General features: G+C 45.5%; 1 protein-coding gene across 3 annotated transcripts in view; it reads left to right on the plus strand.

Annotated features, from left to right (window-relative positions):
- mapre2 (microtubule-associated protein, RP/EB family, member 2) overlaps window positions 1-16,437 on the plus strand; it is a 204,524-nt gene that overhangs the window by 33,372 nt on the left and 154,715 nt on the right. Inside the window, exon 1 of one of the 3 annotated variants that reach the window (XM_085992881.1) lies at window positions 11,449-11,466. The exons of the other annotated variants lie outside the window; for them this stretch is intronic. The gene's annotated coding sequence lies outside the window, so the exon portion shown is untranslated. Of the gene's footprint in view, window positions 1-11,448; window positions 11,467-16,437 lie in introns of those variants that run through there. 3 annotated transcript variants of the gene reach the window in all.

Below are 16,437 nucleotides of genomic sequence, written 5' to 3' on the forward strand. Positions count from 1 at the left end.
AGAGGTAGTGGGTGACATCTGCGCAATGCTGCAGCAAGACCTGGAGCCCAAAGGAGCAGGTGGACACCCCTTACCAGTGGCCGTCAAAGTCACCGCCGCACTCCACTTTTTAGCTTCAGGCTCATTCCAGGGATCAGCAGCAGACATCAGCGGCATCTCCCAGGCGGCCGCACACACTTGCATCACGCAGGTAACCGAAGCTCTTTTTGCCATCGTGCACAATCACATCAATTTCTCCAAGGATCAAGCCAGTGTAACTGCATGTGCGGTTGGGTTTGACAATCTGGCAGGCTTTCCAAGGGTGCAGGGCGTCGTTGACTGCACACATGTGGCCCTTAAGGCACCCCATCACAATCCAGGTATGTTTGTCAACCGCAAGGGGTTCCACTCCCTCAACGTACAGCAGGTGTGTGACCACAAGAAGGAAATTTTGCATGTTTGTGCCAAGTACCCTGGCAGTTGCCATGACTCCTTCATCCTGCGCCAGTCTAGTGTGCCTCTGCTCTTCAGTCCGCCAGACCAACTTTGTGGACGGCTACTTGGAGACGAGGTCTATCCCCTGAAGACGTGGCTAATGACGCCGTTGAGGAGCCCTTCCAGCGAAGCAGAGGAGCGCTACAACTCGAGCCACATGTCCACCAGATCCATAATAGAGCAAACCGTCGGCTTGCTGAAGATGCACTTCAGATGCCTTGATCGATCAGGTGGAGCCTTGCAGTATTCAGCAGCCAGGATCTCCAGAATGGTCGTCGTTTGCTATGCACTTCACAACATGGCACAGCATCGTGGCCTGTGTAACAAGTGGCTCATCACATAGCCTCCTCAGATGAGGCGGAGGAGAGCGACAACGAACAGCTTGCAGAGGCGCATCAACCAGCAGCAGCAGCATGCGAGCACATTGCTGCCCGGGATGCAAGGCACGCACTCATCTTGCCCAGATTTGCTTAGCCTGCACAATCAAACACTTTTGCCTTGCACCACCTTATCAGACCCTCGACAATGGCCAGGAACCTGCGATTCCTATCACTCTGACCACCATACTGACAATTGCAAGTAATCTTAAGCCCTCAATGTGTAAGTCCCATTAGCGACATGACACATGCTACAACTGCAACAGTTTGCCATCAGAATTTTTAATGGCAATAAGCATCTGATGGCTTTTCAACATTAAACGTAAGGGTAGTTACTTGGGTGTAATGTTGTGACTACTTGTGCATTATCTTCCTCTTGTGCGTGCTCCTATATGGTGCTTCCCCTGTGGCTTCAGCAGATGTGGAAGCCCCTTGCTCACTTTCCTGCTGCTCCTGTCTCGACACCTTTGGCGGGCGTCCTCTGGGGTTGCGAACCTGTAAGGGCTTGGCAACAGTCTGCTGCGCCTGCAGCTGTGCAGGGGTTGAGACGCTGATCTCAGTTGGGTGGGGACTCTGGTGGGGCTCTGACCGAGGGCTTTGCAGTGTCATGGTCGTGTGAGCGCTTGGAGAGGAGCCCCCACTTCCTTGCTGTCTGCCACCAACATCCCTCTCATGGGTCAGCCCCACTTCAGAGCTAGCAAGTGGCTTGACAGCACCTTGCTGCACTTCAGGGGGGCCATGAGGACCCATTTCTGTACTGGAAGTCCTACTCCCGAGGACTTGCATGAATGTCTGGTTTGTATGCTCAATAGCTGACCATCGCTCCTCAAGAGCTGTCAGTCTATTGTGAACAATGACCATGTTTTCACGACCCTGGCGACTAAGCTCCTCCATGGCCGTAGCCATCCTTTCCACGGAGGTTGCCATCCTTTCCGTGGTGATGCGTTCATGCGCCAACGCCTCCACAAAGTTTCTGCTCATGTTAGCGATGGACTCCTCCATTCACTCCACACTCGTAGCGACCCTGGAGACAAAACCTGCCAGAGACTCCTGCACCTGTTCCTGGCGTTCCAGCTGTCTTTCTGGGTATACCCGGAGGCACAGGGTCGACATGCAGCGGCGCCGAGCTGGGAGCGTCTTGCGCCCTCCGACGAGGACCCTCCACTGCTGTCCCTGTCTCCACCATCTGCTGATGCTCACTTGTTAGCTGTGATACACCAGGTGACTACTCAAGGTCCCACCGAGGTGTGAGTGTCTGCGCTGGTGATGTGCGCTTAATTCTGCTGACGCTGCGCCCTCAGAGGTTGCAACTTCCTCTGAGGAGTCTGGAAGCTCAGGCTCTTCCTCCTGGACAGTGGGGATGGGTGCTGTCGATGGTCCTGTGGGGGAGTAAAGGAAAGAGTTAGAGATGTGAGGTCAAGGTTACATGCACATTGAATAGTGCAGATGATAATGAATCTGATGCTCTAACAGATTGACTTATCAGTGACTCATGCAATGCAATGAGAGAGATGCCAAACTATTCTGTCACCAGCTTGCTGTGATGCACCTGCCTGTCCATCCCCCACTTGGGAATCGTCCTCGATCCCGGCAATTTCCAGGGCCGCCTCCTCCGAGGTGGTGAGCTGGGCTACTGAGGGTGGCCCTCCTCCTGTCCTTGCTCTTTCCCTCTTATTGTGGGCTATCTTTTCCTGCAATGAGGGACACAAGTGCAGTTTGAGTGAGAATGAAGGAGGGAGTGTAGAGATTCCATAGCATAGGTGCTTCGAAGGAGACAAAGGGCCCTCCCTGTGAGTTGTAAGTTGTCATTGCATCACAGTGATAGAGAGTGTGAGGGCTGCATGGTCGAATAGTTAAGTGAATGTGGCCATAGAGAGAGAGGGACTGGGTAAGGGTGCAGGGATGTAAGTGTCAAGTGGGATGTGGAGGAAGAGGTTGGCAAAGCCGAGTGCTGGTGAGGAGAGGCGATGGGGATCAGATTGAGGGTGAAGGGAAATTCATACTCATTTTTCCAGTGTGCAGAAGGCCATGAAACCTTTTCCTGCATTGCAACCAGGATCTGCGGAACATAGAGATGGCAATGACCTCCCTGGCCACTTGCAGCCACACTGCTTTAGTTGTGGTGGCTTTTTTCTCCCTGAGGAAGGGAAGAGCACCTCCTTATTAGATTTTGCTCCCTCCACCAGAGCTTGGAGGGAGGGCTCATCAAATCAAGGTGCACACTTTTGCCTGCTGGTGGACATAGTCGGTAAATGAAGTCTTTCATACAATGTCCCAAGCGTTTCCAGTCTCCAGAAGAAGCAAGGCTGCTTGCAGGCCTTAAATCCAGCAGCACTGATGACGTCATCGGAGGCGACTTTCAGGATGGCAAGACTAATTGGGCCAGGGGTTCCCACACGCTGGAAATCAATTTCCCAATTAGGAGGAAATTGCTCTTTTTCCCCACATCACACTGGAGTCAGGTTCGGGACTCTTAAACACCTGACACGCCCCAGCCCGCCCACACTGGCAAAATCAAGCCCAACGTTTCAGGTCAATGATCTATTGTCAAACTCTCTCTCTAAATTGTTTGACTGCTTGTCCGACATCCAATACTGCTTGAGCAGAAATTTTCTCCAACTAAATACTGGGAATGTCTCCGCCACAAATTCTGTTCCTTAGCCACCGACTCCATCTCTGGCTGAAGGCTGAACCAGATTGTTCGCAACCTTGGTGTCGTATTTCACCCCAAGATGAACTTTCAACCACGTATCTGCACCATCATGAAGACTGCCTATTTCCACCTCAAATATTGCCAGACTTCACACCTGTCTCAGCTTATCCTTGCCTTTGTTACCTCAAGACTTGACTATTCCAATGTACTCCTGGTCGGCCTTCCATCTTCCACCCTACATAAATTTGAGTTCATCCAAAATTCTGCTGCCTGTGTCTTGACTTGCAGCAAGTCCCATTCACCCATCACCCCAGTGTTCATTGACCTACATTGGCTTCCGGTTAAGCAACGGTAAAAAAAAATTCTCATCCTTGTTTTCAGATCCCTCCATAACCTCGCCCCTCCCTATCTCTGTAACCTCCTCCAGCCCTAGAATCTTCCAAAATTTCTGCGTTCCTCCAATTCTGACCTCTTGAGCATCCCCGATTTTAATCACTCCACGGTTGGCGGCCATGCCTTCAGCTGCCGAGGCCCTAAGCTCTGGAATTCCCTTCCTAAACCCCTCTGCCTCGCTTTTTCCTCCTTTTTAAGACGCTCCTTAAAACCTACCTCTTTAACCAAACTTTTGGTCCTAATACTGTATATCCTTACGTGGCTCCATGTCAAATTTTTGATAACATTCCTGTGAAGCGCCTTGGGACGCTTTACCATGTTCAAGGCACTATATAAATACTTGTTGCTGCTGGTACATCTAAAACTTCCAGTGAAGCTCCAGTATACCAAAAATAGTGGGGAACCAAGGAGCTAATAAGATTGCGGAACTTAAAGTAATTAATATCAGTAGAGAAAAAGTACTTGAAACTAATGGCACTAAAAGCCACATGACCTGATTGCCTACGTCCTAGGGTTCTAAAAGAGGTGGCTGCAGAGATATTGGATGCATTGGTTGTGATCTTCCAGAATTCCCTAGATTCTAGAACGGTCTCAGCGGATTGGAAGGTAACAAATGTAACCCTGCTATTCAAGAAAGGAGGAAGAGAGAAAATGGGGAACTACAGGCCAGTTAGCCTGACAACAGTCGTCGGGGGAAAATGCTGGAATCCATTATTAAGGAAGTGGTAACAGGGCACTTAGTAATTAATAATATCATTCGGTGGAGTGAACATAGTTTTATGAAAGGGAAATCATGTTTAACAAATTTATCATTTTGAGGATGTAACCAGCAGGGTAGATTAAGGGGAACCAGTGGTTGTAGCATATTTGGATTTCAAAAAGGCATTCGATAAGGTGCCACATAAAAGGTTGCTATGCAAGGTAAGGGCTCATGGGGTTGGGGGTAATATATTAGCATGGATAGAAAACAGAGATGGGATAAAGAGGTTATTTTCAGGTTGGCAGGCTGTAACTAGTGGGGTGCCACAAGGATCAGTGCTTGGGCCTCAGCGATTTACAATCTATATTAATGACTTAGATGAAGGGACCGAGTGCAATATATCCAAGTTTGCTGACAATACAAAGCTAGGTGGGAAAGTAAGCTGTGAGGAGAACACAACGTGCCTGCAAGGGGATATAGACAGGTTAAGTGAGTGGGCAATAAGGTGGCAGATGGAGTATAATGTAAGGAAATGTGAGATTATTCATTTGGTAGGAAGAATAGAAAGAGAATATTTTTCAAATGGTGAGAAACTATTAAATGTTGGTGTCAGAGAATTAGGTGTCCTCATAAAGGAAATGCAAAGTTAGCATGCCGGTACAGCAAGCAGTTAGGAAGGCAAATGGCATGTTGGCCTTTATTGCATGGAAGTTGGTGTACAAGAGTAAGGAAGTCTTACTGCAATTGTACAGGACTTTGGTGAGACCACACCTGGAGTACTGTACACAGTTTTGCTCTCATTATCTGAGAAAGGACATATGCCTTGGAGGCGGTGCAACAAAGGTTCACTGGATTGATCCCTGGGATGAGATGGTTGTCCAATGAGGAGAGATTGAGTAAATTTGGCCTGTACTCTCTAGAGTTTAGAAGAATGAGAGGTGATCTCATTGAAACATACAAGATTCTGTAGGGAATTGACAGAGTAGATTGCAGAGGTTGTTTTCCCTGGCTGGAGAGTCTAGAACTAGGGGGCATAGTCTCAGAATAAGGCCATTTAAGAAAGAAAGACTTGCATTTATATAGCGCCTTTCACGACCACCGGACGTCTCAAAGTGCTTTACAGCCAAAGAAGTACTTTTGAAGTGGAGTCACTGTTGTAATGTGGGAAACGTGGCAGCCAATTTGTGCACAGCAAGGTCCCACAAACAGCAATGTGAAAATGATCAGAATCTGTTTTTGTTATGGTGGTGGAGGGCAGGACACCGGGGATAACTCCCCTACTCCTCTCCGAAATAATGCCATGGGATCTTTTACGTCCACCTGAGAGTAGACGGGGCCTCGGTTTAACGTCTCATCCGAAAATACAGCACTCCCTCAGTACTGCACTAGAGTGTCAGCCTAGCTTTATGTGCACAAGTCCCTGGAGTGGGACTTGAACCCACAACCTTCTGACTCGGAGGCGAGTGTGCTACCAACTGAGCCACAGCTGACACTTTAAGACTGAGATGAGGAGGAATTTTTTCACTCAGAGGGTTGTGAATCTTTGGAATTCTCTACCCCAAAGGGCTGCAGATGCTGAGTCATTGAGTATATTCACGGGTGAGATAGATTTTTGGACTCTAGGTGAATCGAGGGATATGGGGATCGGGCGGGAAAGTGTAGTTGATGTAGAAGATCAGCCATGATCTTGAATGGCGGGGAAGGCTCGAAGGGCTGTATGGCCTGCTCCAAATTCTTATTCTTGTTCTTATGTTATGTTCTGGTGATACGTTTTAATACAAAGGGTCTCTGGCAATCCAGTTGAGAATGTTGAAGGCTTTGATGCTACTAGGAAGATTTTGGCTATTCCCAAGAATAATTCCTACTACAGGTGAAGTGAGGATCCATGCCAATTTGTTGGTTTGGAAGCTATTCTGTTGTCAAAGACCAATAGCCGAAAAGCAAGGTAAGTGCAGAAAACTTCCTGCTGGAATTGTTCCAATCACCCAGCAATTATTCCATTCCTTAACTTCAATAAAGGTCAACTATGCCATTCTAAAATGTAGGAAAACCAAGTGATGTGAGTCACATCACCAATGTCAAATGTCTGGGAATTAAGTTCTTGGTGATTTTTCTTGTCGATCTGTGGACTTATCTTTGTGGTATAATGGATGCTTCCACTGGAAAATAATGACCTTACTTTGGTCTAGATTTCCACCTGAACAGACTTTAATTCCAGTTACTTCCAAAATCTCTAGTTTTGATAACTTTCAGACACTAGTTTGGCCCCAGCTGGAGTATTGTGTCCCATTCTGGGCACCACACTTTAGGAAGGACATGGAGGCTTTGGAAAGGGTACAGAAGAGGTTTACTAGAATGCTTCCAGTGATGAGGGATTATAGTTACGTGGATATACTGGAGAAGCTGGGGTTGTTCTCCTTAAGGCAGAGAAGGCTAAGAGGAGATTTGATCGGTATTTAAAATCATGAATGGTTTAGATAGAGTAAATAAAGAGAAACTGTTTCCAGTGGCTGAAGGGTCGATAACTAGAGGGCACAGATTGGCAACATTTAAAATTTCACTTCTGTTTTAGTTAAGTCTTAATTGAAAGTTCCTCATCCAATTATATTAAACTTGACATATATATTATTTATAAGATAAGGTGATTGGCAAAAGAACCAGAGGCGACATGAGGGTGATGGATACAGATTCAATGGTAGCCTTCAAAAGGGAATTGGATAAATACTGATGGAGAAAAAAATTGCAAGGATATGGGGAAAGAGCAGGGGAGATAAACTAATTGAATAGCTCTTCAAAAGAGCTGGCACAGACTCGATGGGCTGAATGGCCACCTTCTGTGTTGTACTAATGAGATTTGTCTTTTGGGAAGGGTGTTATGAACTATGATACTGTACTGTATATTACAGCATCTTTCCAAATACTGATGGTTAACATGACGTTATCCTACACAGTAATGCTTTCTTTCTGCCCTTTGTTATATGACTGACTTATCTATGCATAAACATACCTGGTGCCTTACCGGCTTTCTCAACATGCATAAACAATTTTCTGTTTCACAGTGGCTGTCTATCAATACAAACAGAGCACTCTAGAATGCATATAACAGTTAGCTCCTCCTAATTTACCAAACTGCCATCTGTAGAATGAAACCCTCCTATCTCAAAACAAAGTTAATTGGTGCCTGTTCTGTAAACTAATAATTTCTCTGAGCCCTACAGTAAAAGTTTGTATTTAAAGTGTAGCATATGCACGCACTTTGTCATGTAACACTTAATTGTTTCCTCCTGTCAAGTTAATTGTGTCAAGATGAAAGTTTCCTCTTAATTTTACTTGTGTCTTTGTGTCCTCTATAGATGGTCCCAAGGCAGATGACACTGTTCTTGCTTACCTATGAGACCTACAAACTATGGACAGAACTTTCATTTTCGACAGGAGCGCAAAACAAGCAGTAGTGGATTGGCTGTCCGTTATACAACCTGCCCATTTTCCTTTCTAATGACTTCAATGGAAAGGGTAGTGAGAGAGCAAGTATTAAGAGGCCTAGCAGCTTTGAAAGTGGATAAATCCCCTGGCCCGGATGAAATGTATCCCAGGCTATTAAGAGAAGCAAAATAGGAAATAGCAGAGACTCTGACCATCATTTTCCAATCCTCTCTGGCTACAGGTGTGGTACTGGAGGACAGCTAATGTTGTACCTTTGTTTAAAAAGGGAGAAAGGGATAGACCAAGTAATTACAGGCCAGTCAGCCTAACCTCAGTGGTGGGAAAATTATTGGAAAAAGTTCTGAGGGACAGGATAAATCTTCATTTAGAAAGACATGGATTAATCAAAGACAGTCAGCATGGATTTGTTAAGGGAAGGTTGTGTCTGACTAACTTGATTTAATTTTTTGAGGAGGTAACAAGGAGGGTTGATGAGGGTAGTGCGTTTGATGTAGTGTACATGGATTTTAACAAGGCATTTGATAAGGTTCCACATGGCAGACTGGTCATGAAAGTGAAAGCCCATGGGATCCAGGGCAAAGTGGCAAGTTGGATCCAAAATTGGTTCAGAGACAGGAAGCAAAGGATAATAGTTGTTGGGTGCTTTGTGACTGGAAGGCTGTTTCCAGTGGGATTCCGCAGGGCTCAGTACTATGTCCCTTGCTTTTTGTAGCATATATCAAATGATTTAGACTTGAATGTAGGAGGTGTGATTAAGAAGTTTGCAGTGCGGTTGATGATGAAGAAGAAAGCTGTAGACTGCAGGAAGATATCAATGAACTGGTCAGGTGGGCAGAACAGTGGCAAATGGAATTCAATCTGGAGAAGTGTGAGGTAATGCATTTGGGGAGGGCTAACAAGGAAAGGGAATACACATTAAATGGTAGGACACTGAGTAGTTTAGAGGAACAAAGGGACCTTGGAGTGCATATCCACAGATCTCTGAAGGTAGCAGGCCAGGTAGATAAGGTGGTTAAGAATGCATACGGAATACTTGCCTTTATTAGCTGAGGCATAGAATACAAGAGCAGGGAGGTTATGCTTGAACTGTATCAAACACCAGTTAGGCCACAACTAGAGTACTGCGTGCAGTTCTGGTCACCACATTACAGGAAAGATGTGATTGCACTAGAGAGGGTACAGAGGAGATTTTGCCTGGACTGGAAAATTTTAGCTATGAGGAAAGATTTGATAGGCTGGGTTTGTTTTCTTTGGAACAGAGGAGGTTGAGGGAGACCTTATTGAGGTGTATAAAATTATGAGGGGCCTAGATAGAGTGGATAGGAAGGACCTATTTCCCTTGGCAGAGGGGTCAACAACCAGGGGGTATAGATTTAAAGTAATTGGTAGGAGGTTTTGAGGAGAAATTTCTTCACCCAGAAGGTGGTGGGGGTCTGAAACTTACTGCCTGAAAGGGTGGTAGAGGCAGAAACCCTCACCAAATTTAAAAAGTGCTTGGATATTCACTTGAAGTGCCATAACGTACAGGGCTACAGACCAAGAGATGGAAAGTGGGATTAGGCTATTAGGCTGGATAGCTCTTTGTTGGCCGCTGCGCATCCACGGCTGTTAAAACATTGAGCCCATGAATGGACCTATGAAAGGAAAATCGGATGGGGTGTATAATGGGCAGCTGATTCGCTACCACTTGTTTCGAGTCCCCAAAGAAATTGAAAATTCTGCTGGTTTCCAATATACTGTAGGTGGTACAGTACTGCTCTCCACAGCTCTGAAATCCAGCCTCCTGCTGGTCTCCAATATACAGTAGGTGGTACAGTACTGCTCTCCACAGCTCTGAAATCCAGCCTCCTGCTGGTCTCCAATATACAGTAGGTGGTACAGTACTGCTCTCCACAGCTCTGAAATCCAGCCTCCTGCTGGTCTCCAATATACAGTAGGTAGTACAGTACTGCTCTCCACAGCTCTGAAATCCAGCCTCCTGCTGCTGTCTGGCTTCTCATGACTGCTTTTCTTCGTCCTCCTCCCCACCCTTCCTCATACATACTCATCTCATTTGAACTTGAAAAGTTCACCAACATCTCTACAATATTCTAATAATAGCACAATTTGACTAATTCAATTACTAGATCAGTGGCCTTGATGGTATATTTCACATTACATAGCATAAAACAGCAAATCCTCTGACTCGATGTCCGCAATGCCATGTCACAGGAGTTCCACTAATATATATAAATGTGATGAAAAAGGAAATACCACTCTGTAGTCATGTCCAGAAAATAAATTCTTGTGATAAATGTTTTCCTTACTACAGAGAGACTGCATGTCAGCATTCCAAAGATGGGCTGTTTTTAAGTGCCATCCCTTTTCCTGGCCTGTACACTTGCTAATTTTTCTTGTTATTTGCAATGTAATTATTTATAATAGAAAACAACTAGACAGCCGATGTATTGTTTGAACCATTTTTCACTTCCAGTACCTATCACAAGTAGCCATTGTACATGTGTGAATCTATGCAAGTCTGTTGGCAGGCTATTCGACTGCATGCTAGTGTAGCTAGGTACAGCCTCTTCTCTTTTCCAACCCCCACCCCAAGTCCCCAATCCACTCACTCATTTCCAGTAGTACTGTTAAGTAATCAGGAGCAGGAAGCATGCTCTGTTTTTTGTTTTACTTTTTCCTATTTCTAACCCAGAGTGCGGAGACCAATTTTAGCATACTTACAACAGCTAACTCAGCACAGACTGGGGACCTTGCTCGCCTCTGGCTAAGCAACTTGCTGTCCGAATCATCTGATCTATTGAGAGAGCTGAAAATGAATTTCTATAATGGAATTTATAATTTCAGTCTGCATAAATCAAAAGTGAAAGTAAACTTAGACACTTGTCAGTCATCCCTCCAAGTCCAGTCACTATTATATCTTCATTCCTTTTCTCCTTTGGGTTGATGACAACCTGATCTATCTGTTAACTTATTGTATATCAATATAATTAAAATCTCTATGGGCTGAGCAAACAGTAAACAAATCAAAAGGGACAATTTAATTATGATGCCAAGCCCAATTATTTGAATTCTTATTGTAGAATTCTTTTGAACACATAGCGGCCATAACCCCTGTGGAACTGGAATACGTAACTTAATACTATTTCATGTATACTCGTAACTAGATTTAATGGATGAATTTGACAGCAATTCAGTAACAAAGTAGATTTTTCTAGTGACATCTGCTCACAGTTTGAGCCATGGGTTCTCACTGTTTTGTGGCTAGGGAAGTTTTAGGTAGCATTGGGTCCTCTAGAAGTTTTAGAATAGCTTGGGTGTCTCGTTCATTTTCCTACCTGCTATTTTTAACTGCAGAAGGATCCATTTCCAGTATGTCTGCCAGTCGTAGTGTGAGAAAAGTCTTCACATGAGTTTCAAAAAAGCAGGTCAGTGTGGTATAGTGGAGAGCAGAGTTTGCAAGGAGACACTGGATATTATACACTAGTCAGATTTACAGCAGCAAGCATCAGATGCACAAAAACTGTTTGCTGCAATTCAAATCCAACAGTAGTTCTTAACTTTCTACACTAGCTGTGTGCATGACTGCATCACATACTCTCTTAAGTCAAGTACATCTGCTTTCATTCCACCACAAAGATAAGAAAGTAAAGATAAGTCTTATATACTTTTGGCATGCAGTAAATTCAGGGAGATGCAGGGTCTCCTTATTACAGAAATAGAAGAGGTGCAGAAACTTCATGTGTATATAAGGAAATAAAGTTGAGCAGAATGAGCTATAGCATTCTACTCTTGGATCTTCTGCAAATTTTATATATTTATATAAAGACTGCAATGTTCACTGTTCCTGTATAATGCTAGGTATTTTACTTTGCAATTGGAATATTTTGAAGCTGCTTGTTGCTTAGGACAATGGTTGGATTCTGATACCTTAAACCACAAGAGTGAAACTGAGCAGCGCACAGTCATTTGAATCGTGGGATTGTGTTACTGCTTAAAGTATACAATCTTAGCTTTAAAAAAAAACTTGCGTCGCGCAGTGGATTAGAACATTGGCCTTTCACCTCCAGGACCTGGACTAAATCTAGCAGACTGATTGAATAAAAGCATTCTTTTTCTCTGCAGACTTTAAGGAAATAAGTTTGGGCAACATTAACTCATTTCTTAGTTACAATTGTGTCTGCAGCTATAAACAGTGCAAAAATTGGCTTTATCTCAAGAGAGCCAAAAAGCTGTTGGGCACAAAAAAGGATATTTTGTACTAGTATAGTACGTTTGGAAAGAGTAAGCATCACCTTTGACTTCTATATAGACTCTGTTCCTACTGTCCAAAGATTGCTTGATACACCCACTTGGTACAAAATTTTGCCAGAACTGATGAGTGCAAGGTCCCCAAAAATAAACATAACATTGGCCCGTAATTTGCAGTCAGTGACGAAGCTGACCCCGAAGGAAGCTGCCCACAAAGATCTGGTGAGAAGTTTGGCTTTTTTGACTTGCAATTGAGATCAGTGCAGTGCAGTGGGAATACCATAGCGCGAGCTGCGCAAGCTGTCTAAGCAGCCAATCACAATGCAGAATTCTCACAGACTGGAAACCAGGAAGTGAAGAAGCTCCTTTCTAGTCTGACTTTTAAAAAAATGTCAGCGCAGCCAGTGTTGGAACAATGAATGACTGACCACAACTTCAGGATTTCCGCGTTAGGATGCACATGCGCTAAATCCTGAAGTTGCGGTCAGTTTCTGAGGGGTAAGAACCGCGAACGCTGTTATTACCTACCGCGAATTCTGGGCCATAAGATTTATTTTCCCCTTCCCATCTCTGGAGCCGTGTGTGGAACTTGTCAATTACTGAGAGAGGTTATGAGAAATCTGATTTCTTCCAGTCCTTTCACTATTATGTCCTGTTATAACACCACTTGATGGTATATGAAAGCAGGCTGAAGAGACTCGGTTTATTTTGCTTCCAGTTTCTCAAACCACACAACCCTCACCCTGCCGCCCCTCCCCCCAACCACAGGCTCTGTTTGGAACCTCCACTGAGATCCAGCCAATGTCAATTACTTGCCATGTAGCGAACGAAAATTGGAAAAATCAGAAATTAACCACTCTAGCGTAGTGACCACTTTGATCATTCTCAAAGTTGTTTGATAACAGGTTATTAGTCTATCAAAATCCATATACAGTATTACTAAGTTGAATTCTCTTTTGTTGCTACCAAGTTTTACTGACTGATTGGAAATAGCAGTTTTATTTGGATTGTTTTCCTAGTTTTGTGTATACTTATCTATTCCTAATAATATTACGACAGTGATAACACTGGAATATAACATTTGTGTATTGCCTCTAATATCAAGTTTTAAATAACTATTCAAATTTATATTGTAAATGTTTTTTAAATGCTGTGCAATAAGAAATGTGGAAGTGGACCATGCAAGTGATTAAATTTGCGTTTCCAAATTAAATTTGTAATTTATAATATCCCAGGCTATGTCCTTACAATGGTCATGCGATCAACCTTGTAAATGAGGTTTAATTAAGAAGCTATTTTTCTCTCAGACGGTTGTGTGCCTCTGCTGGAACTTTCACGAGTGACATGGCTATGGTTTGGAATTCCAAGTTGGGAATTCCTCCTTTTACTACGTTAAAGATGCTATATAAATGCAAGTTGTTGTAGTTGGTCAGTGAGAGCCCTTCAGTTGCACTTGTAAATCTCTGCAGGAATCTCATCTGGTCCTGGAACTTAATTGTTCTGATGGCCCCATTAGCCATGGCAATCTTGGGGATGTCATTCATGGTATGTGTGGTTGTTGTGTGATTATGATGAAAGCTTAATCTATAATGATGGTAGTTCACTGAAGTGCTTGTAGCATCTCCCTGATTTCATCCTTGCCAGTAAAGGGGGTGGTACCATTCACACTCATGACAGGTGCTGTATTGGTATGACAGCCTGGCCTTTCAATCTATTTCATTTCCTGTGCTTTTCCAGTCTTGACAAAGGGTTTGACCCGAAACATTGACTCTATTTTCTCTCCACGGATGTTGCCTGTCCTGCTGAGTTCTTCCAGCATTTTCTGTTGTTATTTCGGATTTCCAGCATCTGCAGTATTTTGCTATCATACTAGTGTTTGGTTCACTGCCACACCTCTTCTAGGAATGCCTACCTTGAAGAAGTTCTGCTCTTCTCTTCGACGGGATCTCCGTTTGGCTCTTCATCCTTGTTCATCTTCATTACTTTCGGTTTCCCTTCTCGTGTTTGATCAGGTATCTGCCAAGACTCGGTTTCACGGCCACATCATTTTCCTCAGCAGCTGTCTCCGGTTCCGACTTATTCCACGTGGATTCCAACTAAACTTCCACCCTTCGTGTTTCGGATCCACCCAGGATTACAAATATCTCCCAAGATATTCATCGTTCCTTGAACTACTGCTCTCGCCGCATCTTGCGATCCATGCTCAACGCCATGCGGTGCCACGTGAACACTCTCAACCTCTCTTCAGCAGCACCGATGCATTCTATCTCAAAGCTGTCCGGGTCCACCGTTCCATTTCATCCTTCGACTCATCTGACGCTTCAACAAAAAACTCTTTTTCTTCCTTTCCGATGTCAAGGATCACAAGCTTCAGCAACTCTTGAACACCAACGCCCCTCCGGAACCACCACCTCCTTCACTTTCCTCTGACCCCCCCTTCTCCCAATCTCACCCCCTGCTGCGTCTTCACTATCCCCTCTGACCTTCCCCTCTCTGACCCCGAATGATCAGTCCTCAACAAAGGCCTGAGCTTCATCCCCTTGCGCCCCCACCTCAATGAATTTCGAGCTCGGCACGATGTTGAGCTCTTTTTCCGCCGCCTTCGTCTCTGTGCCCACTTCTCTGGCCAGGAGTCTTCCCCCCCCCCCCTGCACGGCTGACCCTTTCTCCCACTTTCAGAATTCCCATTCTACCTGGACCCCTCCCCCTGGCCTCTTACCCTCTCTAGATCTGTTCATCGCTAACTGCCGCCGTGACATCAGCCGTCTCCATTTCTCTGCTCCCCTCACTCACTCCAGCCTACCTCCCTCTGAACTTGCAGCACTCCATTCTCTTAGATCCAACCCTGACATTGTCATTAAACCTGCTGACCTGGGTGGTGCTGTTGTTGTTTGGCGCACCGACCTCTACCTAGCGGAAGCTGAACGCCAACTCTCCGACACCACCACCTGCCTCCACCTGGACCGTGACCCCACTACCGAACATAAAACCACCGTTTCCAAGACTGTCACTGACCTCATTTCCTTTGGAGCTCTTTCTCCCCCCCGCGGCCATCAACCTCGTAGTTCCCCAACCCCGCACAGCCCGCTTCTACCACCTTCCCAAGATCCACAAACAGGACTGCCCTGGTAGACCCATCGTTTCAGCCTGTTCTTGCCCCACCGAACTTATCTCTTCCTATCTCGACTCTCTTTTCTCCCCTTGTCCAGTCTCTTCCCACCTACATCCGCGACTCTTCGGACGCCCTCCGCCACTTTAACAGTTTCCTGGCCCCAACCGCTTCCTTTTCACCATGGACGTACAATCCCTCTACACCTCCAGCCCCCACCAGGATGGCCTGAGGACGCTCCGCTTCTTCCTTGAACAGAGGCCCGAACAGTCCCCCCTTCTCTGCCTGGCTGAACTTGTTCTCACATTTGAACAACTTCTCCTCCTTTGACTCCACTCATTTCCTCCAAATCAAAGGTGTTGCTATGGGTACCGGCATGGGTCCTAGCTATGCCTGCCTTTTCGTGGGATATGTGAAATACTTTGTTGCAGTCCTACTCGGGTCCCCTCCCTCACCTCTTTTTCCGGTACATTGCTGACTGTATCGGTGCCGTTTCCTGCTCTCGCCCTGAACTAGACAATTTCATTTACTTTGCCTCCAATTTCCACCCTTCCCTCACCTTCACATGGTCCATCTCCGACTCTTCCCTTCCTCGACTTCTCCGTCTCCATCTCTGCGGATAGGTTATTGACCAACATTCACTACAAGCCCAGTGACTCCCACAGCTACCTGGACTACACTTCCTCCCACCCCACCTCCTGTAAGGACTCTCTTCCATTTTCCCAGTTTCTCCGTCTCCGCTGCATCTGCTCCGGCGATGCCACCTTCCACACCAGTGCTTCTGACATGTCTTCCTTTTTCCTCAACCGAGGATTCCCCTCTACCATGGTTGACACAGCCCTCGACTGTGTCCGTTCTATCTCCCGCACTTCTGCCCTCACCCCTGCCCCTCCTTCCCGGAACCACGATAAGGTTCCCCTTGTCTTCACCTTTCACCCCACATTCAACAGATCATTTTCCGCCACCTCAAGTGATCCCACCATCAAACGCATCTTCCCCTCCCCTCCCCTTTCAGCATTCCGTAGGGACCGCTCCCTCC

The sequence above is a fragment of the Somniosus microcephalus genome, chromosome 7 (genome assembly GCF_052327205.1).
Source record: "Somniosus microcephalus isolate GS21.2 chromosome 7, FLI_Smic_1.0, whole genome shotgun sequence".
NCBI classification, from domain to species: Eukaryota; Metazoa; Chordata; class Chondrichthyes; order Squaliformes; family Somniosidae; genus Somniosus; species Somniosus microcephalus.